Here is a 25695-nt window from a genome sequence, read left to right as displayed (position 1 = left end):
CTATGTGAATGGCCAAATCATTATTGTGGTCATATTGTTTAGTCTTATAAACCTTCCATGTTATATTTCACCTCCTGATCAGGGTGCGTTGGGAATGAAGTTAAATCGAACGTGATCTGGGAGGTTAAAAATGACCTGGCATGAATCATCGCTCTACTTTCATGATTATTATAAGTGGGATAATTCTATTAGATGGTAAGCTGCCGTCTTGCTTAATCTTCCCCACTTTACAGCTCACGTCAATCAAAATGACTCTCAGGAAGTCCCAAGGCTGAATCTTCCAGATGTCTCAAATTATTCTATATTTTAATTAAAAGCTAATTGTTTGCATATGCAGTGAATTGTGCTTGAATAGAGTGCAGCGGCCCCCAAAAAACGTTGAAAATCTAAATTCTGCAAAATTTTCTGAGCTGTTTTTTTTTTTCTTTTTCTTTTTTTCTTTACTGACCTTGCACATCCTAATCAATGCATAGGCATCCCGCCGTCTTGTCATTTCACTCTAAATCGAAATTATGCTCAATCAATAAAGCCCTGCATAAAGCAACATTATGGTTTTGAATAGCTCTGCTTTTCACAAATGATTGTATGTGCTTTTCAGCTGCTACTCTCTCTAGAGGAGCCCGAGGTCGACCGCAGCATCTAAAGCAGATATAGTGAGAGCATATAGTGAGATCTCATTTAACAATTTGTTGTCCATTACTTTGAATCCGTATCCAGGGGTTTTCTTTAACCCACAAACGATTGATCATATATGTTTACTGCAAATAAGACACAATGCCACATATTTAACTGTAGAATTAATTGACTGAAAACGCTCTCTTCCTCCGAACAGATGCTGCAATTGCTCGTATTTGACTTTTAAAAGCAACCAGGTGTGCATAAAATATGATTCTGCTTGGATTACAGACACGACCTGACGAGTGCCAAGAAAGAGCAGCTTGAGGTGGATCGTTTCATAAGCTAATATGGGAACACAAACCCACGAATGAGCTCACACTCAAGTTAGTTTGGAACGTGACCTCTGCACTACTTGACACCCACATAATCATGAGTCTTGAAAACATTTCCACACAGTGGAAGAAATTTGCATCTCATTGCCTGTACGCTTGAAAAGATATGTGAATATTTTTCATCTTGGTCTCTTTGGAAACTTTGACCTCCAACATTGTTATTCTATGTTGATAATAACTGCTCAATGCCTATGAAAGTCTTTTTAAGCCTTTGGCCAGTCTTTTTTTCGGAGAGGTCTCTGAAAAGACTTCTGTACCGGCTGTAACTGTGGTTTAAAGTCTCAACTCAGCACAGCATAACTGAGAAAACACTGGATCTTTTTGTTCCCTTTTCATTTATTGCGTTTTGCTCAATTGAAATGATACAGCAGAAAAACACTTTTGTGTTTTAAAGGAAACAGGTGGCCATTTCAGTAATTAACTGATCAGAATGACAGAATTCGCTCAATTCATTTGATCATTTTGTCATAAAGGTGTTTCATACTCCCATAAATCATTCTTTATTAGAAAACAATTTGCTGCAAGCTATAAATGACACATCCTCTCCAAGTGACTGATCTCATTTGATTAGACAGGGAAGGTGTGTTTGTAAGTTTCTGGTAGAATGCTCATCCTCCATAAAGATTTAATGATGTTGAAAAATGTATGGAGTAAAAAAGAACTATGGCCAGTTGATTAACAGAAGCATCAAATGCAGCTTAATTTGCTCTTAGAGTGAAGTAGTGAGCAGAACTTTGCTGACTGTACTTTTCATCATTTATTGCATGATGTTATTTTCACTAATTACTGGGTTGGGTATCGTTTTTATTTATTTTTATTTTTTTATAACGGTGCCTGAACCGATACTTAAAAAAAAAGAAAAAAAGAGAGAGCCTCAAAACAATGGTGAATGACATTAAAGAACGTATGACATAATATATATATATATATATATATATATATATATATATATATATATATATATATATATATATATATATATATATATATTCTTAGCTATGGCAATGAGCGCTCAGGATCAACTGAAGGCTGGATTTTCAAAAGTATGTGAAGTTCACGGCTCCGTTGTTGCAGTAAATTTGCATGTTCTTGAATGAATAATTTATGAGATGTACGCCAGTGTGTTATTGTAGGGACTTCGACTTTACATCTTTCACACTAAACATGACGCGGAAAAAAAATGGTTGCGTTACATGTCAGTCAGTCCTTGGCTGATATTTTTATTCTTAAACACATGTAAGTGAATGTGTTTTGTCATTTAAGAAACCTTTATAATGATCGTGACTCATGTTAGTTGATCTATAACACACAATGGGTGCCATCTTAGTATGCACCGCAGTTCATCCACTTCTCCCGAAATACATTAAAGTAAGTGGCTGGTGAAGTATGAGAAGAATAGAGTAAATTTTATAATTACCTACACAATGTGTATCTAAACACGTCATCCATTTATAATTGAAAGGATTGTTATTGCCGCTTCCATAGACATCAGTGTGTATTTTACTAACTACAAATGTTGTTTTGCTAATACTTATGTGTATTTAAATGTCTGAAACCGAAAATAAACCTTATCTGGTTGAAAACACTGAATAGTTGTGTGATATATGACAGCGCTGAGTGCATCTCTCTGGCTCAGCCCCAGCCAACGTGCAAGCGCAGATTTGAATTTAGAAGTTGATGATCACGCAATCTGAACGTTCTAATCACACCGGTGTGAACAATCGTACCCGTCAAAGGGTTAACTAGCGATCACATGCTGTGATGATGCTTCTTGACAACTCTCATGACAATATATCTGCAGGCTTGGGAGGGTTACTTTAAAAATGTATTCCGTTACAGTTACAAATTACTTCATAAAAAAAGTATTCAGTAACGTAATCCAAGTACTATAGTATGAAAGTAATGTAACTGATTACTTTTGGATTACTTCAAGGTCACGTATATAAATAAAGTCAAGCAAGAAGAAATAGTATAAAAAAAATATAAAAAAAACTTTTATTTATTAAGAATTTGGTCCAGTGTACAATATTTTCAAAATATACACACAGACAAATTTATGTAACGGGCTATACAGACATCTAGTGGCTAATGTATGGTATTACAGATTATTTTGTTTTATTTTTAACAAATTTGTAACAAAAAAATAAAAACACAACATTTAAAATTTTTACACAATCTACATATTAGTTTATTTTAAAATAGGCCTACATGTTGACTAAAGCCGTGATCTTTCTTAATTTGCCTGACTGAACTTGGGGCGTCGGCAGTGGGAGTTCCCCTATACCTTACCTAGACAGCGAACATCCCGTTACGTGAGAAAAGATAAGAAAGGACATTTTGGGTACTAAAAAAGCTACTCTCCAAAATAGCAGCGGAATTTCCATGAATTAAAAGCAATTTTACCCGCAGGCAGCATCGTTTCTACTAGCAGCAGTGATTCAATCTGCGTCTGAGGAGATTGTAGAAAGCTGTTATTTGCACATGCACCAGCGCGTGGCACACGTGAGTCATTACTGGCAACAGAACCAGGAACTACAATCAAGCAGCGCTTCATATAGTGTTATTATGCCAAAATACTTATTTATTTAGTTTTAAATGAAACCATTGTAATCCTGAAAGTATTCCCTCTTTTTTCAAAATGTAACTATAATCTGATTACTACGTTTTTTGACGTAACTGTAACGGATTACAGTTACTGGATTTTTGTATCCTGATTACATAACGCCGTTACATGTATTCCGTTACTCCCCAACCCTGTATATCTGCTACGCTGCTGCTGCTGCTGCTGTTGATTTATGCTGCTGCAGAGCAAGTACAGGACTTGCTACTGCCAATACATACACAACACGCTGCTATGAGCAAGTAAGACATGCTGCTGCTGTACAATATAGCGTACATGAATTTCCCCTAACAGATCTATACAGGTGGAGCTGGGAAAGGTGTAGGGTTTCTGAAAGCGCGCTGCAGTGCTAAGGCAAACCCAAGTATTTGAAGGGTGAGCAGCGAGCTCATTAGCTACTGATACGGTAGGAACCAATCAGCTACGCCCTATAGATAATGATGTGATTATGAATAGGTGAGTAAAATGACCTATTAGCCTGCGCCATCTAGCATTTCATGCCAGAACTTTGTATTTCTTTGGACCGAATTGGGTGTTTGACTGCATAACGGTGCGTCCTGACTAAGAGTAAAGTGACAAGTAGCTGTAAGTCTCTCAAGTAAGATTTTTTTAAAACTGTTTTAAATGAAGTCACCAAGGCTGCATTTATTTGATCAAAACACAGAGAAAAACAATCATATTATAAATATTATTCAAATTTAAAATAGCTGTTTCAAAATACTTACCGCTTTATTACATTTTAGATTATATTTGATTTTGTGACAGTTGTTTTGTCTGTAAGATACAGTTTTACGGATCATTAAATAAACACTATAGAGATATATTGTTATATAATGAAAGTAATGTGAGCTTAATTGTGTTGTCTCTTAGTCCATCATGCATTTTGACTGTTCATGTTGCCCTTTGAGCAGCCTTTATGTGATGTTACAGTTCCACAAATGAATAACCAGTGAGCAAAGGTCAGAGAGTACATCAGGCACCAACCTTAACATAGGCAAATGGCCCTGGATAATTGGGTCAATAGCAATTTATGATGCCATTCTCCAGAAATATCAGTGGACAGCTGGGCAGGATGTAACTAGAGAGGCTACAGGAAAGGGCAAATGCGATGTAAAGTCATCCCGCTGCCTCACGTGTGCTCAATTGACATATTCATCACCGGCCCTGACGCATGATGGAAAAGATCCTCTCCCAGAGTGACCATTGAGCCTAACAGCAACTCTAAACTGCTTCACCAGCAAGAAAGAGATGTAACAAACACTGTAATCTGACTCACATTTAGTAGCATGTAGAAATATGGAGGAGAGATGACAGAAATACCTTTTTGAGCTCCCATCAACCACTCTGTAAATATTTCAGTGCAACAGCGCTTTAATAGCATGGCAAAGCTTTTGCACAGCACTACAGGGAATTTCTGTTTAAACACAGTCATTTGAAGCCCTAAGAGAGAAATCGCACTTTTTTTCTAGCGCTTCTGTCTAATCTAAGGCCTCAGGAAGAGGAATACTAAATTGTTTTATTCAGATTTCTTCCACTTAACTGTGCTTAATATGGGGAGGGAAATCTCTCAGCCAACAGGACTGAAGGAATCAGCGATTGAATATAAATAAAATTGAAGAAGTGCTGTGACTGAAGGAATCAGCGATTGAATATAAATAAAATTGAAGAAGTGCTATGACTATTGTATGTACTGGAGACACCCCTTCTAGGTTTCTAGACCAGGGGTTCTCAACTCTGGGCCTCAAGGTCCACTTTCCTGCAGAGTTTTGCTCCAACCCAATTAAACATACTGGAATAAGCAAACTAATCAAGGTTTTCAGGATTTGCTGGAAAGTTACAGCCAGGTGAGATTGATGGTTTGAAGGTTATAGATAAAGGCTGCATCCAAAAGCTAAGGCAGCTGAAATCAGTTTTGTGGACTCAGTAGAAGTCGGACTGACTTCTGAGGCAGCATAACGGTTTAATGAAGTACAACAAAATAGAGAGAACTTTGATGATAACTAAGCAAATATTTAATTACTACTATACTCATTTCTTGCTATATGACATCAAAAGTGGAAAACATTGGTCAAACATGTACATTTTACACAAACTGACAACCAAATACAACATTCAGACACCATCTTTATTATTTAGCTTAACTGTCACACAATGAAAAACACAGGATTGTGGGATATCCAAGGCGGAGGAGGATACATCTATGCTGCCTTCAAAAATCGATCAGATGAAGGTATCTCATGAGGCAAGAAGTGGAGCTAACATTGGATTCGGACGTGCCTTGATGCCTTCCTACCTTGGAATGCATCCACCGAAGGCAGCAGTTTTAAGCTTTAGGACGCAGCAAAACTCTGCAGGAAAATGGACCTTGAGGGCCAAAGTTGAGAATGCCTGGTCTACACATCTTTGTTCCAGTAGAGACAAATCTTTTTTGGTGCAACATACAATGGCTTCATAGAGAAATGTATGCTTCAATAATTGTAAAAATAAATAAAAAATAAGTAAATAAAATAAAATTTTTGATCAATGTTTCGATTTTGATTTTGATTTCAATCACTATTTTGAAACAGTATTTCCTTACACACTTGTCTCTATCATTTTTGTGGAAGCCAGCTTTATTGACTGCATAAAAAACATGTGACTGCATCTGTTATTTCTTTATGCCTTTTTTAAATCTCTTCCTGTTTAGTTAGCAAATGTTCATAATGTTCCATTGTTTTGACATGACATGACGCAGCGTTCTACGTAGTGCTCAAGGTAAAATTAGTTTTAAAAAAAACTATTTAAAAAAAATCAAGAAACATCTCTAAACCTGTCTCATGTTTTTAGCCGCAAAAACGTTCTGTGTGAATGGCCCCTATACTCTGTTTTGCCGTAACGATAGTTTGACAGGCTCTCACCATCTCTCCTGAATCCAAAATATTCCCAGACCCACGGATGTTGATTTAAAAAAAATTATAATTTAGTTCTTATCCTGCCATGAATTAACCTTCCCTTTTTCTGTACTTTCTTCGATGTCATAACAGTAAACCAGCTCTGGTCTCTCAGTGAAAACATGTTAGTGCATTTAATTTGGGATGTGTTGTTGTGTCTTTATAATATCACACTTTATATATATATATATATATACCATACAGCTGACATTATATTTTAAGAGGATCAAGTGCCTTTTTTAGGGGTCTATTTGGAGGTCTATTGGCAAGTTTGATAACACCTAAAGTAGTTTGAGGGCATTGAATGGTAACAGGTCTGGAATCGGTTTTACACATACTGTGTAAATAAGTGAAGTGAATATGTGAAGAGTACGGTGTAAAAAGAAGTAGCTCAGTAAACAGGGAGAATAAAAGAAAAAATCAGCAAGAGCATGTCAATATGGCCTTGAAAACACATGTAATACAAGTGAATCGACTGAAGGTTTAAAGAGTCCTGAGCAGCATTATAAATTCATTTGGCCAGATGCATGTGGTGGCATTTTAAATCCGAAGCCTTGCGAGCAGATCCTATAGCCTGACCCTGTGGAGCAGGTTAAAGGAAGCACAACACACATTTATGCATGAACATGGACTGCTCTGAAGGTCAAGTACATGTTCCTACCATATTTTGCCCTTGACGCCCCCAATGTGAGTGAAATCTCTCTGGTCAGTAAGATTTCATGCATATTTCTGTCACTGTGCACTTCAGCCTTGACTAAGCGAGCAGATCCAGAAATGTTTTTTTTTTTCCAGAATCCTTCTGATAATACTCAAATTGTCTGGCTCACCGTCTTTTGTCATCTTTGTGTGGCCGTTTGAGCCGTTAGTTGAGCACCAGATGAGCCTCCTGAATGAAAGGTCATGAGACATGAAAGGAAGAAAATAAGGTTTATACAAAGAAAGCTATTCACAGGCCTTGTTCAGGTCTTTTTGCAGCCCGGTTGATCTATTCTTAAGAAGACCACATCTATGTCATGTGCCCCATGCTCTGGGAGAGGAAGATAATTTGAGGCTTAGTACATTACTGTGGTATTTGTATCAAGGCTACAGATGTTTACACTTTAGTTTCTTATGCTGTTTGTTTGGATTCTGTGGAACAAAACTGCCATGATGTCTACCTACCAGAAAGGAACCATATTAGACTATACTTTATTATGCAATTTATATTGGGGTATAATACCTAAAGGCTGATTTATACTTCTGCTTCGGACCTACGCCAAAGCCTACAGTATATGCTGTAGGCATCCCGCTGGTTTTCATTTATACTTCTGCGTCGTTGTCCACGTTGACGCGCAATTACACATGCAGAGGGAGGATGTGAAACCCCAGGGAGCTAGCGGTTCTAGCAAACCAATCACAGCGCTTGCGGTCCGCGTAGAATTGACGTGTTGTTACATTTTTGGAGAGGTGCACGTCAGGGTACTCTGAAGGGTACGCGTGCAACACACAACCTACGACGTAGCTACGGCAGGGGTTCGACACAGAAGTATAAATTGGGCTTAAGGCATTGATGTTAGTGGTGTATAATCTATTTGGTCAAACTGCGGTTAGCATAATATGACTGGTGGCCTTTCAGTTGATCACATGCTTTGTGTAACCCTCCTTGTCAGCTTGATAAAAAGCAGAAAACATGTAGAATGGATTTAGCCTCTGCAACTTCATAAAACACTGGTACAAGGTGTATTTTCACCAGAATGGGCTCTCATGCAGTGGCATGCAATGAGTTCCGAATGCTAGATGAAGCACAGTGGACCCATTCAACTTTTTTTCTAGTTTCTGATGAAGCTGTTCTTTCCTGTGCCAAACTTACAGCTAGGATGTTGGAGCTCGACAACTTTCATAGTAATTAGTAAGCCATGTTTCTGTGTGATGTTGCTAAGTTGTTGGTTAAGGGATTGATAGGTGGTTGGTTACAAGGGGTGGGATTTGTATTTTATAATTTTTTTTACTTACCTTTCTATTTGGTATTACCTGGAACATCATAAGTTTTCAATCACAATCATACTGCTGTGAGTCTCATTAGTGCGCCCTCCGGCTGCAAATATTATGAAACATAAATTACACATGAGCATTATCTAGAGCTAAATGCTCACATCACCCTATTTATTGGATTCTGTGTCATATTATTACATGTGTACTATTCATATTTAAATATTATGATTATCGACAATACTGGTACAATGTGACACCCCTTATTAACATTAATGTTAATAATTTTTTATTTTTTTTATTTTATGTTACGATTATCATCAATACCGGTAAATCATAACACCCCTACTATCAATATTATAAATTCATAAGGAATGTATTTGTGTACTGGTTTAAACATCCAGCCATTCATAAAACATACGGTAGTAGCATGTCCTCTCAGCTCTTACTTTTCCCTGGCTCAAACTCTGAATGCATTACATATAGACAATAGCATAGCAGATTTCAGGGGACAAACACTAAATAGTCTCATCTCAATAGTATATGATAATACATGCTGCTTCTCCATTCATAGTAATGGAATGAAAACTAAGAGGCCTGGATTACAGTGCAAAAACTGCACTTTAGCATAGTAGCTGTATGACGATGAGCCGTAATCCAGGGGGTGTTTGGCGAACGTCTGCATGCGGCCTGATAAGTCAACAGAACATGGATCAGCCTGACATAGAGCCAGTAAGGCTTATTGTTCTCACAAGCCAGATTTATATGTGCTGTTATCAGTGTATCCTGCTCAGTTTGTGTGTTGGACTATGAATTTATGTGGGCTTCCAATGACAATGACATGTGCTCCTCTAGGGCACCTGTGTTCAGCTTGCATAACTACTCTGTGATTCACCTACCCTGTAGCATGTCATCTCCCTGACTTAAGATAAAAATTAGCTGACAACCACCACGCATTTCCATACTACTGGAAGTAGTGTGCTGAAATACTTTTTCTGCAAGCTGCTGTCCACCATTCAAGACTGACAGGTGTAGCAAGTCGACGTAGCATCCATGACAGTCCCAAGAGCTCGATCTACGCTTAGCTGGAATCCCTCAGAGCATTTCACCCACAACTGCTTGTCTAAACATGAGAGTCGTCAAGTAGAAAAGGCTTGGTAAACATTGCTCGCCAGAGAAGCATAACTAGCTGTGTCGTAGGCCAGCCTGTAATGACAGAACATGGTGGGCCCTCAGTACCCATCTGTATTGTATATCGATTTACTCTCAAGATGCTCTTTCAGCATGTGAAGTAGCAGCAGATGTCTTACACCATCCAAATAATGTTTTACAGCTTACTGAAGTACCGCTCTTCTTTCTCCTTGCTCTAAGCCCAGACAGAGAAGTGTGTTGGGGAGAGAGAACTGCGTACTTGGGACTTCTGTTGGAAATTTAACAGAATTAATTCTCAGGAGTTAAGCTAGTCTTTGGGTCAACGATGAGAACAGGTTGACTTCACTGTGCCATGGCTGATTGCAAGGCCGCATTAATGCACGGGCTTACCTGGGCTGAAGCCTAGGGGCCTCCCATGTTCAGGTTCATCCCATGTTCAGGTTCATGATGAGCTGAAAAGGTCATATTGTTTTGTAACTTCTCAGGTTTTCTGTCAATCACTCTAATCGCATGTTACATGTCTGCTGATTGAGTGACCCACATGGCCCCATAAGCCCCGTTCACACAGCCAGCGATTTTGTCGCTGTATGTCGCTAGTCTCTATATACTGTTAAGTCGCTTGTGGGCGCTGGTAGTGCTGTCGCTCTAATGTTATTGGTAGACGGCTCGTCTGGCCACATCTATACAAAACACCATCACAAGTGATACAACTATATATTTTAATTTGACTAGGAATTAGGCTCAAAAGAAACAGTATGCTGTTGGGAGAGTGTTTTTATATTACCACACAGCAGTGTTCAGTGGATTAAATAATTCACTAGATTAACGATCGATCAATCTACAAATTAAACTCACTCATACTGTCATAAATTACTAAAACGTCATCCGAATTTGACAAATAATCCATTTTCTTGTCCCTAATAGTCAACATAATGCAGGGGAAACTGTCAAATGAACTGCAGCAGTGCTAAACTTGCATCATAAAACTACAACACTCGAACTATAAATGTATGAATTAAACTCACTGAGACTGTCGACAGTTTATTTTCCATGCATCATTTTATTATATCCATGTTTGGGGTTAGTTACAGTCAAATCATATAAAGCAGTGAAATCGCCCTCGAACTCTTCTGTCTTGCCTGCACTGCACTCGAGACGGTGACGGGAGCTGAGCTCCACTGAGAGGCTTCTTTCCTATTGGTTGTCGCTTGCAAAAATCGCTTCTCATTTGCATAAAGTTGAAATTTCTCAACTATGATGTAGATTACCTAGATTTTACACTTTTTTAAAACGAGACTCTATAAATCGAGGGGATGGGGGGCCTACAAAACCTCTCAGCCCCGGGGCCTAACATTAGGTTAAGGCGGCTCTGGCTGACTGTCAGTGATATAAGTGTTCCTCTACAGTAGTACTGTATTTGAGGCCTGTCTTTATTATAATGTATGTTAAAATAGGGATGCATGATATTTTGGCAACATATTGGTTATTGGCATTATTGGTCAATATTAAACATTTAATTGTACTGATTAAATGCATTTTAATTCGATGTGAAACAGAATATCTATTTTTTCTATATTGTTAAATATATATCCAAGTCAAACGGCTTCTCGAATGCGGGCAAAATCTAGGGCTGGACTTGTCCACCGGAATTTTATTTAATTATTGTTTTATGCAAATTGATGCAATTTCTTGTAAGGAGACGTTACTGTTTTTAATTAAATATGTTTAAAGAAAAGTATGTGCATGGGTAAATAATGTATAGTAAAAATAAGAATGGGTAATTTTTTTTTTCATGTAACTTTAAAAGTGCTAATTTTCTTTATTTTTATATAGAGATTTTTGAATACCTTTGCCATCATCTAATGCATGCTAAATCTTAATCTAAAAGAAATAATAATGCAAAAGCTCTATTAATCTTTAGCAAATATAAAACTGAATGTCTTGTTTTTCATACTGTACATTATAATATGTTGATGTGTAAATTAACATTTAGAACAACTGATTTCAGTTTTTAGTGTTTAAATTTATGTAGACGATTTGTCATTTTATTTCAGCCATTTAGCGGTTATCGACTATAACTTGTGCCTTTTATTGGTAGCTGAACAAATTATGAAATTAACCAAAATATTTAATAAATGAGCACAGGTGTGTGATTGTGAATGGCTGATTGAAAGTGCGTCACTAGCGAGTCATGTGCATTCATACAGCATTTTGTTAGTAGAATTAAATTATATTTAAGTATAATCTATAATCAGCACTTCGCTCACATTCACATTTTTTTCCAGCTTCTAGGTTTGCCTTCTCTGAGAAGAGAAACATAATCTTTAGGTGCAATAGTCAGGTTTTTTTTTTTTATGAATTTTTTATAACTGAATAAATTAAACATACCTATTCCATTTTGAATTAGACAGTTTTGATTTGTAAAATATTTTCATTTAGTTTGTTGTAAAGCATTAGGTCTAAAATGTTAATTTTGAATTATTTTAAACTACTAAGTTTAGTATTGAATGACTTGTATTTAGTTTAAAAAACTGACAGAATAGTGAAAACAAAAATTCAAGATGGCAGACGATGTGACAAATGTTGTATTCATTGAATACTGAAAGTATATGAACAAATCAGCAAGATTCATCTGCCATTTATTTTTTCACTGAGCTTGTTTTAGCCAAAATAAGTTATTTTAGGAAACAGAATAATTCAACAAAAATGCCTCGAATGCAAAAATGTATATGATGCCTAAACATGCTGCCTAGGGAGATAGCTCACTAGGTTTTTGAAGCGAGCCTAATGACAGTTCTGTGACTTTATCAACGCATGTCTCTTCTGTTAGAATATAAATTCCCACTTTTCCCATCTTCCCATCTTTCATATTCCAAGCACAGCGTGATGCCATGTAAAATAAGGTTGTTTTGTGTCTCAGATCAGATCAGAAGACACATTGGGGTATACGACAGCTCCCAGCATCAACCCGTGACTGATCTCGACGCTCAGCAGAAAGCGACGAACGCCGTGAGAGAATTGAGGGAATCTGCAGGAGTGCCGAGCACCCTCAGGGAACGCGTGTTTACTCCCCCCATCCTCCCAGATTTATGCTGCTTTCTCTCCTCCCCTTCTGTTTATTTTCCTCTTCAGAAGTATAGGCTAAACATTTTCAACCGCACATATGATGAAACGGCTCGAACTGTTCTTGGAACTTTGCCCAGTAATAATTTGTGAATATAATTACCGTCACCCTTTCTACACCTCCTCGTTGTGCAAAAAATTGGTCTCCAAACATTGGCTCAGGGGCAATGTGGGAGACTCGATGAAAGAAACATCAGTGACAGAACTTGGCACAAATGAAAAACACCCGCAGAGGTGATGACACGAGCAGATGGTTTGGTACGGTTGGGGTGGACATCAGAATAAATGTTTTGGGGCAGCACCTCTGGGCTCCGTAGAGAATCTCCTGCCTACATCTTCTGTGTAAGCCATTTCGGCTTGACCGAAACCACCCTTGAGCTCATTGCGTTGGCCGCAAGGCAAGAGCTGAATGGAGTCTGTGTTTGTGTTGAGTTTGAGTCGAGATGAGGTGCTTCGCTCAAGGCCACAACATAGTTAACCACAGGAAGAAGAGAAGAGTGAAAAGTCACCAGTTACTCATGTCGTACCAAACCTGTATGACTTTCTCTGTTCTAAGAAACCCCAAAAAACAAAAATTCTGAAGATTCCAGCTATAGCTTTCAAGCTTCATAATTGGAAAACCATCCATTATGGTATCATAAAATGACTTGTTCTCTATATTTCAAGTCTTCTGAAGCCATATGATAGCTTTTGTTTGAGTTTTTAACGGCTGCTGCAGTGATGCGATGACCCTATTGTTGATTGGCCGTTTTATTCAGAAGGTGGGACTTTATACCGACATATCAGGCTTGCACTTTTTCCCATTCATAGTCATATGAGTGAACCATCTTGGTATATATTAGGGATGAGTCACGATTTTCGAATGTTCGATTAGTTGATTTAATTATAGAATATCAAATTGGTTGTATAGTCTAATAATTCCCAGCGATCATCGAATATTATTTTTGCTTGAAATGCCCATCCCTATATATATACATTCTCTGGTGAACTATTGGGTCTTGTTGAAGCATTAGCCACATTGATTGGTGATCTCAATGTCGGGTCTCGCGTGAAGGTGACGCCCTCGGTTTTGTCTATCTGTTTTACAGCGGAAGCCCCGATTAACCTTTTTCCTCCGAATTAGCATTTAGAGCTTCTGTCCTTATCCCATCCTTGCATTGCTCTGCATTCATAGTGGCTACTGACCTTTTTGAGAGTGACTGAGAATAGCTTTCCGAAGGTCTTGCTCAAATTTGAGATGGCAAATAATTGGCTTGATCGGCGCCTGCATTTATTTCAGAGGATGACAGTTTGTGTCAGATGGGAATATAAAACCTCATACAGTGTAATCATGTTAGAGATTAGTGTCACTTTTAAAGACGGCCTGTAAGCATGGAAGGTCTCTCGGCATGCTCTCTCTCACCACCAATGCAGCTTTGCGCTAATTAGTTTTGCACCTTCTGTTTTTGGGCTGGCTACAGATTTATGGGGAGTCCTGGGAGAGAATAGGGAGATTGGGTGATATCGATCCACTCAACAAAGCTTCACACACCACTGGCTTTTCCCATTCTAAGCCCTCCTCAGGGACACACATACACACTCCCTCACACTTTGACACTTAGATACTGTGTTTTTATCTACGCCCATCCTCATCACATTGGAGGCTTTCTAATAATTGGTGTAAAAAATAAACCCTTACAGCCTAATAAATGCATATGCATCTCTTCATGATTAATGCAAACAGGCTGTGTCTGTACACACATCTACGGCATTTAGAAATGGGTGATGGATGTGTTGTCTTGGCAAACAGCATAGACGCATGGCTTGCAAATGGGGTCATCTTTTGAAGTCTTTCTCACAGAGGGGTGGGAACTACACAAGCTTTTCAAAAGAGTCGACGAACAATTATTATTCTCAGGGAAATCTGCACTCCACATGCAAGCTAATTGATGAAAATGTTATTAAATCACTTTGTGACCTTCCATACCTTTTTGTGATCTCTGACCTTTGTGCACTTTAAGCCCTGAGAGAAATGAGTGTGGCCATCATATTAATATTTCCCAGTGATCCCGCTGGCTTTCACTTATGCTCTAACCCAAGTCTGTTTGAATTCCAAGTGCATAATTCAAAGAATAGTTCTGCCAAAAAAAAAAAAATTATCATGCAATTTCAAACTGTTCTAATGGAGTTTCCATAGAACACAAAATGATATATTTAGCAAATTGTTCATGCTGCTTTTTTCTTTACATTCAAAGTGTATGGGGACTTGGGCTGTCAAGCTTAAACAATGACAAATGAGCACCATAAAACCTGTATTTCAAGTTTTCAGAAACCTACATACGGGTTTGGATATGGGTCTGATTACAGAATTCTCTTTCCCCTTTTTTAGGATAGTGTAAATTACAAAAAAAATATTTAGGTGGTTTAAACAATGTTTTTAATGCTTGTTCAATGAACCATAAACAATTATTGCACATTCACCTATGGAACAATCCTTAAGTCATGTAACCATATGTCTCAGTTTTTGATTCTTTTTATGTTCATACAAATATTATAATATATACACTACTGTGCAAAAGTCTTAGGCATGTTAGAATTTTCACCGAAAAAAAATGGTTTTAAGCCAGTTATTTAAATCATTTGCTGTAGTGTGTCAGCAGGAAATATCAGTTTATTTTCCAAACATTCATTTTGCATTAATTGTAATAATCCAGTCCATCTGGGGTTACAAATCCAGAAGAACTACGGCATCCTCTCCAAGACGCTTGAAGAAACCTATCTGCAAAGCTACAATACTATGAGAAGTTTTGAGGCGCTAGTGTCCTAAAAGTCAGGATGCTTTGAAAAATAATGTCATAAATTGATTTAATTTATTAGTTAACGTCTATTAACTAAATCAAATCAAAAATTTTTTTGTTTAAAACAGCTTTTGTCCAAGGTACACTTGCACATAGTTTTTCAGGTAGCTTTGCAGGCAGGTTTCTTCAAGCGTCTTGGAGAGGTTGTCACAGTTCTTCTGGATTTAGTCTGTCTCAGTTTTTTCTTGATTCGATTATTGTTAGAGCATACTGGCTGTTGCCAGACTCCTTGTACATTCAAAAATCTCACTGGATTGTTACAATTTATGGCAAAATGAATGTTTGGGAATGTAAACTGATATTTACTACTGACACACTACAACAAAAGATATACATAACTGGCTTAAAAAATTTTTTGGGGGGGTGAAAACACTAACGTGTTTGAGACTTTTGCACAGTATTGTAGATTTGAATATTACCTATATATGCATACAAATAAATAGCACTAATCAGTGTGTATATCCCATCAGAGAACGGTTGTGACAAGCTTCTGACTGTGTGTGTGACTGTGTATATAAACAGAGGGGAAATAAGAGAGAGAGTATGATAACGTAGTGTAAATTTTGCATTGCTGCAAAGTGAGAAGTTGAGATAAGCAGCGGGGGTGTGTTTAGTTAACAGTAATTATCTCTGTCTGATAAGTCTGGAAATCTGCCTTTCAATTAATTAGTGTAGTATCGTTCGCCCTCTGCTGTGCTCAGCTGTTTTCCAAGTGTCAAACGTCTGGAACTCGCACTTTTAAAAAGATGCCTGACATTATTTTCTCATTACTTGTTTGGAATGAAATACTACTCATAAATTCTGTATTAACTGAATCAGTGTGTATTTTGTAGTGAAAAATGCTTTAAGCAATAGCATGCTATATGTGTATGATACGTTACAGCACTTTTAATTTGGAAAGTCTGAATTTATTATTTGGAAACATGCAAAAACACCACTTTCTGTTGGATTTGGAACTGGAAATATGCTAGTGTAGGCATAAACATGGCAGCACCATGTGATGTGTAGCCTACACAAGTTTACATTTATGCATTTGGCAGACGCTTTTATCCAAAGCAACTTGCACTGCATTTCAAGGTACACATTTACATTCTTATCAGTTCTTGCTTTCCCAGGGAATCGAACCCATGACCTTGGCATTGCAAGCACCAACACTCTACTGTTTGAGCTACAGGAAAGCTATGGTTATGATTAACACTTAAAAATTCACTTTTTATTGGCTCTTTCAATTTGCTCAACAAATGTTTGCAGAGGCAGGTGTGTTAAACACGGTAAATAATTATGTCTACATCTTACATCTGCAAAAAAAAAAAAAGAAAAAGAATGCCTTTTTTTTTTGACAATCAGACACCTTCAAAGTAAATGGTACAGCTGCAATTTTGATATCAAAAATCTTAATTAAAAAAATTCCATAGGTTTGTTCATAACACAAAAAGCTCAGTTTGAGTGCACTGCATTGTGGGATTGCTTTGTACATTTTGTCAAATGTAGAAGGCCATTTGAATATTCCCTACAGAAAATGCACATTTTGTACACAGTTTACATTCTATGTACGGCAGGAATAGTGTAGTTGTATACAGTACAAACATATAGACAATGGCAGAATGAGGAATAGCACACTAGCATACTACTCTCTCTCTCTCTCTCTCTCTCTCTCTCTCTCTCTCTCTCTCTCTCTCTCTCTCTCTCTCTCTCTCTCTCTCTCTCTCTTTTTGAGTAGTCCTATTTTTTTCTGCATCCAAAATTTAAATAGACACAGTTTGATTTGTGTTAAAGGTATAGCGGAGGATTTTCCCGAATTTTAGAAAAGAACCGCCCTCTCCACTTTAAAAAAAAATGCATATACGCAACACTCTACCTGCTCCCGAGAGGGAACGCCTATTAAACGTGTGCACAAGAGAGCATGCACGAGCCTAGTTCTCCTCGTGCACGCTCTGTTTACAAGTTGCTGTTGGCATGGCTCATACAAGCCTACTTTCCAAAAGAAGATTTGCACTTTTTCCACTATGTCAGACTCGCCATCGCTAATCATAGCTTACATTAACTTTTACTAGCAGTGATTTTAAATGGATTTCTCCATTACCTCCATTACCTCCATTTCTCCATTCTCCATAACTTTACCTGTCGAGTAGAAACTTCGCGACTGAGGCATCAGTGGGAAGCCCAAACTGTGCTTTTAGCGCACGCCAGCGTGTGAAATATTCTCCCAAAAACACTCTGGTCTTGTTTCTTTCTTCAGAGGCCTTTCTCTTCTTGTCATACAATTCGTAGACACTTTTTCTCTTGCAACCCTCAGACGTTTTGAAAAAACCCAGTGAGAACGGCGAGCTTCAATGAATGGTTGAAACCATAGCTCACCACACATATACACATGAAAGTGCGCATGCGCAGAATGCGAAAACTACGACGAGCACGTATGACGGCCTTACGTAAACATATCACCAGAATGATTGACAACTAGGAGGACCAATAGTCTTGATGATCCACCCGGAAAAAGAAAATCCTCCGCTATACCTTTAAGTCCTCAAATGTACATGTATATATGTATATGTATATATATATATATATATATATATATATATATATATATATATATATATATATGTATATATGTGTGTGTATATATATATATATATATATATATATAGTACACTTAAAAATAAAGGTTCCAAAAGGGGGTTTTCATAGCAATGGCATAAAATAACCATTTTTGATTCTACACAACCCTTTTGAAATAAAAAGAACCCTTTGCTTCATGAAACCATAGATGACAATAAAGGAACTTTATACAAAAGTCATGGACAAAAGTTTTGGCAGTGGCAAAGTTTGCTGCTTCAGTTTATGTGGCGTTGATTCACATTTTTTTTCTAGATTATTGTGCGAAGTGTTCAGATGCATTTTAAATAATTGCAAAAAGTTGAACTTTATCACAAAAACCCAAGTTTCACTTTCACTTTCAGTTTTTGATTTTTTGATTTTTTGCCCTGGCACAAAACGACCAGCTAACATCATTTCACTAATCATATTATCAACAGGAAGTCATTCAGTAATCATTCTGACTGAATTGCTGGAGGAGACCGATGCTATAAAAGGTGGGAAGATGTGCTTCCAATCATTGTGTTCTTATGTTAGCAGTGGTTACCTTCAAAGAAAGACTTGCAGCCATCATCACTTTGAAAATCAAAATGGTCTTGCATGCAAGGAAATTGCTGCAAATAATATTGCACCTGAAAGAACCATCAAGAACTTCAGGGGGAGAGGTTCAACTGCAGTGAAGAAGTCTTCAGGACATCACAGAGTGTCCAGCAAGTACCAGGATTGTCTCCTCATGAGGAGTCAGCTATGAAATCGTGTCACCACCAGTGCAGAGCTTGCTCAATATTGGTAGCAGGTGTGAGTGAATCTGCACACACAGTGAGGCTAAGACTTCTGGACAATGGCCTTGCAAAGAAGCAACTTCTCTCCAAGAAAAACATCAAGGACAGACTGAAATTTTGCAGGAAGTGCAAAGATTGGACAGCAGAAGTTTGGTGTAAAGTTATTTTCTCTGATGAAGCTCCTTTCCGACTGCTTGACATCTGGAAAATCAATTGTCCAGAGAAGAATAGGTGAACACTACCATGAGTCTTGTGTCGTGCCAGCAATGAAGCAACCTGAGAACATCCATGTGTGGGGTTGCTTTTTCATTCATTCATTTATTTATTTATTTTTATCCAAGGGAGTGGGCTCTCTCACCATTCTGCCCAAAAACACTGCCATGAATGTAGAATGACATCAAAACATCCTGCAAGAGCAACTTCCCCCAACGATCCAGGAGCAATTTAGTTTTCTAGCATGATGGAGCACCATGTCAACAAGGCAAGAGTGATAATGAAGTGACTCAGAGATCGTTACATTGAAATTTTGGATCCGTGGCCAGGCAACACGGATCTTAATCCCATAGAGAACCTGTGGTAAATCATCAAAAGGCAAGTGGACAAGCAAAAGCCCAAAAATTGTAATTCAACTCCAAGCACTAATAAGGCAAGAATGGATTGTCATCAGTCAGGATTTGGCCTAGAAGCTGATCTCCTGCATGCCGAATTGCAGAGATTATGAAGAATCCTTTCAAATTTATGAAATGCTTTTCATAGTTTTCCAGTATTCACACATAAACGTGAAGAAATAATCTACAAATACTGAACCTGCAAACCTTGTGAAACACAAAACCTATGTCACTGCCAAAACTTTTGGCCATGACTGTCAATGAGTGTGCATATCCCATCAGAGAACGGCTAAGACAAGCTTCTGACTGTGTGTGTAATATAGACAGAATATGATAACATGCAGAATACTGCATGATTGTAGTATAGTATGCAAACATAGCCATAGACAATAGCTGAATTTGGAATACTGAAGATATAAAATAGCATACTACTCTCTCTATTTAGAGTTATGTTATATTTTATGTTGTATGAAACTGGAGTACCATACTATCTTATTCTATACTATGACATTATAAATGACAGAAATAAGAATATGTACTTGAATGTTATTCCGATTTCAGCCAATTTCTCACTATGGATGTTGAATCCACCTACTGACACTTGTTCAGTTACGAGCACATTTGCTTTCACACACTTTTCCTAAGACACACACGCAAACACGATTTGCTATCATCTCAGGGTAAAGGGCCAGTGGGACAGATGGTGGTAAGAAGTTTAAGGAACACTGCTGGCCCTCTTCCTATTTACTAATCACAGTGTATTGCGAGTGACATAACTAAAGCGATCTGCTGCACTACTTCTGGCGTTACCACCTGCAAGGCTTGACAGAGAATGAACAAAGGGGAATTAAAGGGAGGAATAAATTTGAAGCGAATGTTCTCGGGGATTCATGGCACTTTTAATTTTATTTAGGCTGATCCCAAGCAGCCTTCCTTCAGAGTCATTTTCCTAAACATTAGAGGATGGGTAAACAGGCGATGAATGCACCTCCTGTGACTTCATCAGAGCTCCTCCTTGGTTTCATGTCTTGCGTTTGTGTGTAGAGCAAGATCGAATGAGAAAGAACGCTCAGTTTTGTTTTGGCCCGAGATACTGACGATGGATAAAATATCCCTGTCCGTGTCTCTTAGGCAACCCTTGATAGGTGCACCTCATCTTTTATTCATGTCTTTAATGTACTGTTGCGCTGCCTATGTGCCGGAACATTCTCAGCTTGCTGTTAATTAACATCTATCACATGTACACAGTGATTCTCAAAGGTGCAACATTCATATCTTTTTTATTTTATTTAGTTTGTGCTGAAGCTTCAACAATACTAGTAGGGTTGTTAATTTGGAATGGATCACAGTTGATCTAAATATTTTTCTTTTTTGTATTTTTAGCAATCAGTGAGTCTGACAGCATGTTGTATTTCAGTTTTTAGACAGTTTGCACTGTAAAACTCCCCTCGGAAAAGTGTTCTCATTCCCTCGGAAGAGTTGTCTCATTCCTTTTTAACCCCTTCCTCATCACCCCCAATTTTGGCAAGTGCTGCATACATGAAATGCCCAAAATAAAAAGGTTACTGCTCATAAGTAATTCTTAATAGAAACATAACACACATACATTTAGAAAGCCAACCCTTGAGAGTTTATAGTTCAAGACTCAATATTAACCAGACTGTTATTAATATTGAGATATATAAGCTCAAACATATTTTGAACTAAAATAATCCAGGATCACCAGTGATCCCTGACAGGTAAGGGGTAAAGGACAAACATCTTTTGTCAAAAGTATAGTTTAGCTGTTTTTCCAACAAATATGATTTAATTGTGGAGCCTTAAGTTTGAATGAGCAATATTAATCTATACTATACTATTGTCCATTTTCTTCTGAAGTATAATTAATTTTATTGAGCCAACAGTGAACTTTTTCATAAAATGATCCACAGGTTAATTTGATTCATTGCTCAGATTTGTAACTAGAACTCTTTTTTGCACAATCTTTTTTGTAACAAAAAAAAAAAGATATATTAAATATTTATAATGTATTATAATGTATTATAATCAGTGGAGTAAATTAGACAGATAGCTCGGCGTTTGATTATGTAAAGATTTGTAAACAATTAATAGGATTTTAAACTCATTTCTATAATTAACTGGCAAATCTTTCAGAAGGGGAGTAACACGCATACATTTTTTACATCCTTTCAGAAATCGTGCAGCTGCATTTTGAGAAGTGATCACAATGAAGAAGTGATGTTTCCTATTTTAACTGAGAATGTTCTGTTGTTTAAAAAAATACTTAAAACGTTTTAAAACCGTTCCCCCCAAGCCCACACAAGATATTAGTCTGGAGATTAGAATCCTTGTGATCAATTTTATCAAAAGCAGAAGACTAGGTCTAACATAACTAAAACGACAGAGTTACCTGAATCTGTGACAATTAAAATATCACTAAGGACTCTTAATAGGGCAGTTCCAGTACTATGTCATGCCTTAAACCCAGATTGAAATTCTTCAAAAATCTTATTATCATTTAGAAAAGACTTGTTGTAAGAGCACTATCTTTTCCAACTCCTTAGAAATAAAAGGTAAAGTGGATATTTGGCGGAAGTTTGCTAGGATATAATTTTATATATATATATATATACTTGATCAATTTATAATATAGTTATATTATATATATTTGTATTTATGATATGTTTTTTTTGTTTTATAAAACATACTTTTTTTTTTTTTTTTTTTTTGTCATGTTTATGTATTTGCTTTAATTTCACCCTAATTCATAATTTCATTGCTTTCGTTTTAGATACTGGTCTTTTAAGATAATTTTATCTGAGAATAGTATCATTTAAAAAGTATTTTCCTTTTATATTGCTTTAATGTAACAATAGACTTTTTGTTTTTTAACTATTTGTGTATCTAACTTAAATTGTAGCTTGAACTGTCAGCTTGTATTTTGGCAACATTTTAGGTTCTCCAACACACAGGGTGTAATGTGTGGAATAAATCTATAGTGGCTACTCGAATGTTAAAGAAATGTGAATAATACGTTCATTTATGAATATTTCACCTGTAATGGCTTGGATCCTTGCAACATTAGTTATCGGCCAGTCCTGTAGAATCTCTAAACTGTCACTTGGTGCTTACAAGAAAATTATTAAAAGGCCCAAGCCCCTCTCATTTGCGAGCTGTGTCACATACAGAAAAATGACTCTCCCTGTAATTCATCTTCCATTAAAGAGTATTAATCGCTGGCCTCTGCTGAGAGGGCAGAGAAGGGTTGTGAATAACAGGAGAGACCGGTAGCCCGGCGCTGTGTTCTAAATTGGATTTGGCTAAATCCAGGGAGAATCCATTGTTTATCTCCTTCTGAACAGCAGAGGAGGATTATCTGCAGACTTTAGAGGAGGGGACATGCTCCAGGTGTGAACTACCAAATAATTTAATATAATAAAGAGGTTGTGAGAAACCTTGAGGTTGATTCGCCTATAGGGAGCCGAGGCCACTTTATGAGGATGAATATAGTTCATTTATTTCCACTGGAGCGTGAGGTCCATTAGAGTTTTTTTTTTTTTTTTTGTGGTTTCTAGTTGGTGTCCAGAGATCCCCATGTGGCAGGTGATCACAGCGAATGTAGACTGGATGGATAGGGATTTAGCACTGGCTTGGTTCTTAATAACCCAGGAGGGCATAAAACTTAAATCTTCCTGCAGATATGGGGACCTGGACGTCTCCTTCACCAAAGGGGCGGAGGGAATTTGCCTCTGTGTGCAGATCAACTATTAATCTTCATATTATAATGCCACATCTCATAATGGAAGACCAAAACCACTTTTTTGTTTTTTGATTGCTATTGGAATATGAATAATATTATCATAATAATTGAAGGCATAGTTCACCCAAATATGAACATTTTGACATTTTACTCACCCTAATGTCGTTCCAAACCTGAATGACTTGACGTTCCTATATATTCAATTCAGTATTGAACATATATATATTGAATTGAACATATATATAGGAAAGTCAAGTCATTCAGGTTTGGAACGACATTAGGGTGAGTAAAATGTCAAAATGTTCATATTTGGGTGAACTATGCTCTTCAATTATTTATGATAATATTATTCATATTTCAATAGCAATTATATATATATATATAAAATAAAACATTTATTGAAAGCACAATGCACACTGGCAGTTGATACATTATTCAAAACATCTCCTTTTGTGTTCTGCAGAAGAGCAGGTTTGGAACGGCATGACGGGGAGTGAATGATAATTCATTGGGTGATGAATCAATTCTGTAAAAAAAAAGAAGTAAATGCCAAGAAAACATTTGGATATGTGACTTAGCTGACAATGGCATTAAAATGAGCAGGCTAACAGGTGTAGGAGGAGAGTTTAGAAAATGGGCATTGTAATTAAGTCCGTTGTTATGAGAAAGCAATCAGCATGTAGAGAAACACCAGTCACATATGTTCTAATTATGTTCAATAATGAGTTGTAATATCGAAATGAACTAGCAATTCCCCGGCTGTTCAGTTCACTGGAATGCATATTAGACTATTGATTTGACTCTTTATTGCTGTCTGGAAATTAGTCATATGGGAATAAAAAAAAATTAAAAAAGATTTCACCCAATTCTTTTCTATTTACTTTTTTTAATTCTCTCCCTTTCTCTTTCTTTGATTTTTAATTAAAATTGCATCACGGATCAGAAGGCATATGCTAATGAAAAAGATAGCGGAGTGATCTAGAGGGATATTCGCCTTTTTGAACACCGTCTATGACACCAGGAGAGAATGATCTTCACCCTTTGATTTCCCTATGTGGAGGCTCAAATCCAGGAATTCATAATGTGTACGTACAAGTCATCATCCTTTCGGAGATTCACAGTAAACATGGATTCATGATTCAGTCTGAAGTTATACACATGGGCACTTGTGTTTATGATACAGTGGAGCTTCTAATAATGTTTTATGTATAGGTTGGCTTAGTGATTTCTACTTAGGTCCATTAACTATGCCTTTCATAAAACAGTTTCAGATACAATGTTCTATTTTTCCCGGTAGGATTTTAATGTTTTTGAAAGAAGTCTCTACCAAGGCTGCATTTATTTGAATAAAAATGCAGTAAACTGTAATCTTGTAAAATATTATTACAATAAATATGATGTATTATTACAATAAAATATTATTGTTTTCTATTTATTCCTGTTCAGGAAACTTATAAAGTTGAAAATAACTGTTTATTATAAAAAAAAAAAAGAAAGGGTAATAATGTAAGTGTTTTTAATGTATTCTTGCTGAATAAAAGTATTAATTTCTTTAAAAAAAATCTTACTGACCACAAACTTTTAAACCATAGTTTATATGTTAATATATTTATTTTATGCAAGGCCAGAGCATTAATCTTGTCATCAAACATAATCTTGTTAACACTTTGGCAATGTGTGAGTAAATTAATTTGTCTCGGACGTAAAAACATTTTGTTTAGTAGCAAATTGCTCCGATGTGTCACATTAAATGTGATGTGTCTTTTTTGTTCAGATCTTATGGTTTAACGGAGTGTGTATGATTGAAAGACGATCAGCCCGCGTAATCTATGATATTTGGTCAGAGACCCATAAAAATCAATGTTATAAACATTAGTGTAACCCTCTGTGAAGAGTGCGGTTGTTAACTGGGCTTAAACACAGCATGGTTCCTCTAATCAGTATTCACGCTTCCATGAGTATTTGGGTTTATTTCGGGAGATCTTTAGCTTCTTAACATCTGATTACCGTTCTGAGCTCAACTCCCAAAAGTTACATACTCTATTTGAGCACCCCTGTGAATCTTGAGATCTTTGAAATGCGATATCACCTGCCAAGATTAAAGTCAGCATGAAACGGATGTTGCAACAGTCTTCTTCCCTATTGTGAAGTATATGTTCTCGACCATGGAAAAAAATGTGAAACAGGAGTTAATTTTGTCCTTCGGGAATTGATTGGATTGTTGGATGGTTGTGGTTTTCTATTGATGTAAGTGACAGGTTGTCCCACATTCACACCAGGAAACATGTCATAAGAGTGATTTTCTCTTTG

At 37.0% G+C, this 25695-nt stretch overlaps 1 protein-coding gene across 1 annotated transcript in view; it reads left to right on the top strand.

Annotated features, from left to right (window-relative positions):
• Positions 1-25695, top strand: part of tspan9a (tetraspanin 9a) — an 89600-nt gene that overhangs the window by 13143 nt on the left and 50762 nt on the right. The window lies entirely within an intron of this gene.

The sequence above is a fragment of the Leuciscus leuciscus genome (genome assembly GCF_965113295.1).
Source record: "Leuciscus leuciscus genome assembly, chromosome: 10".
NCBI lineage: Eukaryota > Metazoa > Chordata > Actinopteri > Cypriniformes > Leuciscidae > Leuciscus > Leuciscus leuciscus.
This window is presented reverse-complemented; position numbering and strand designations above follow the sequence as displayed.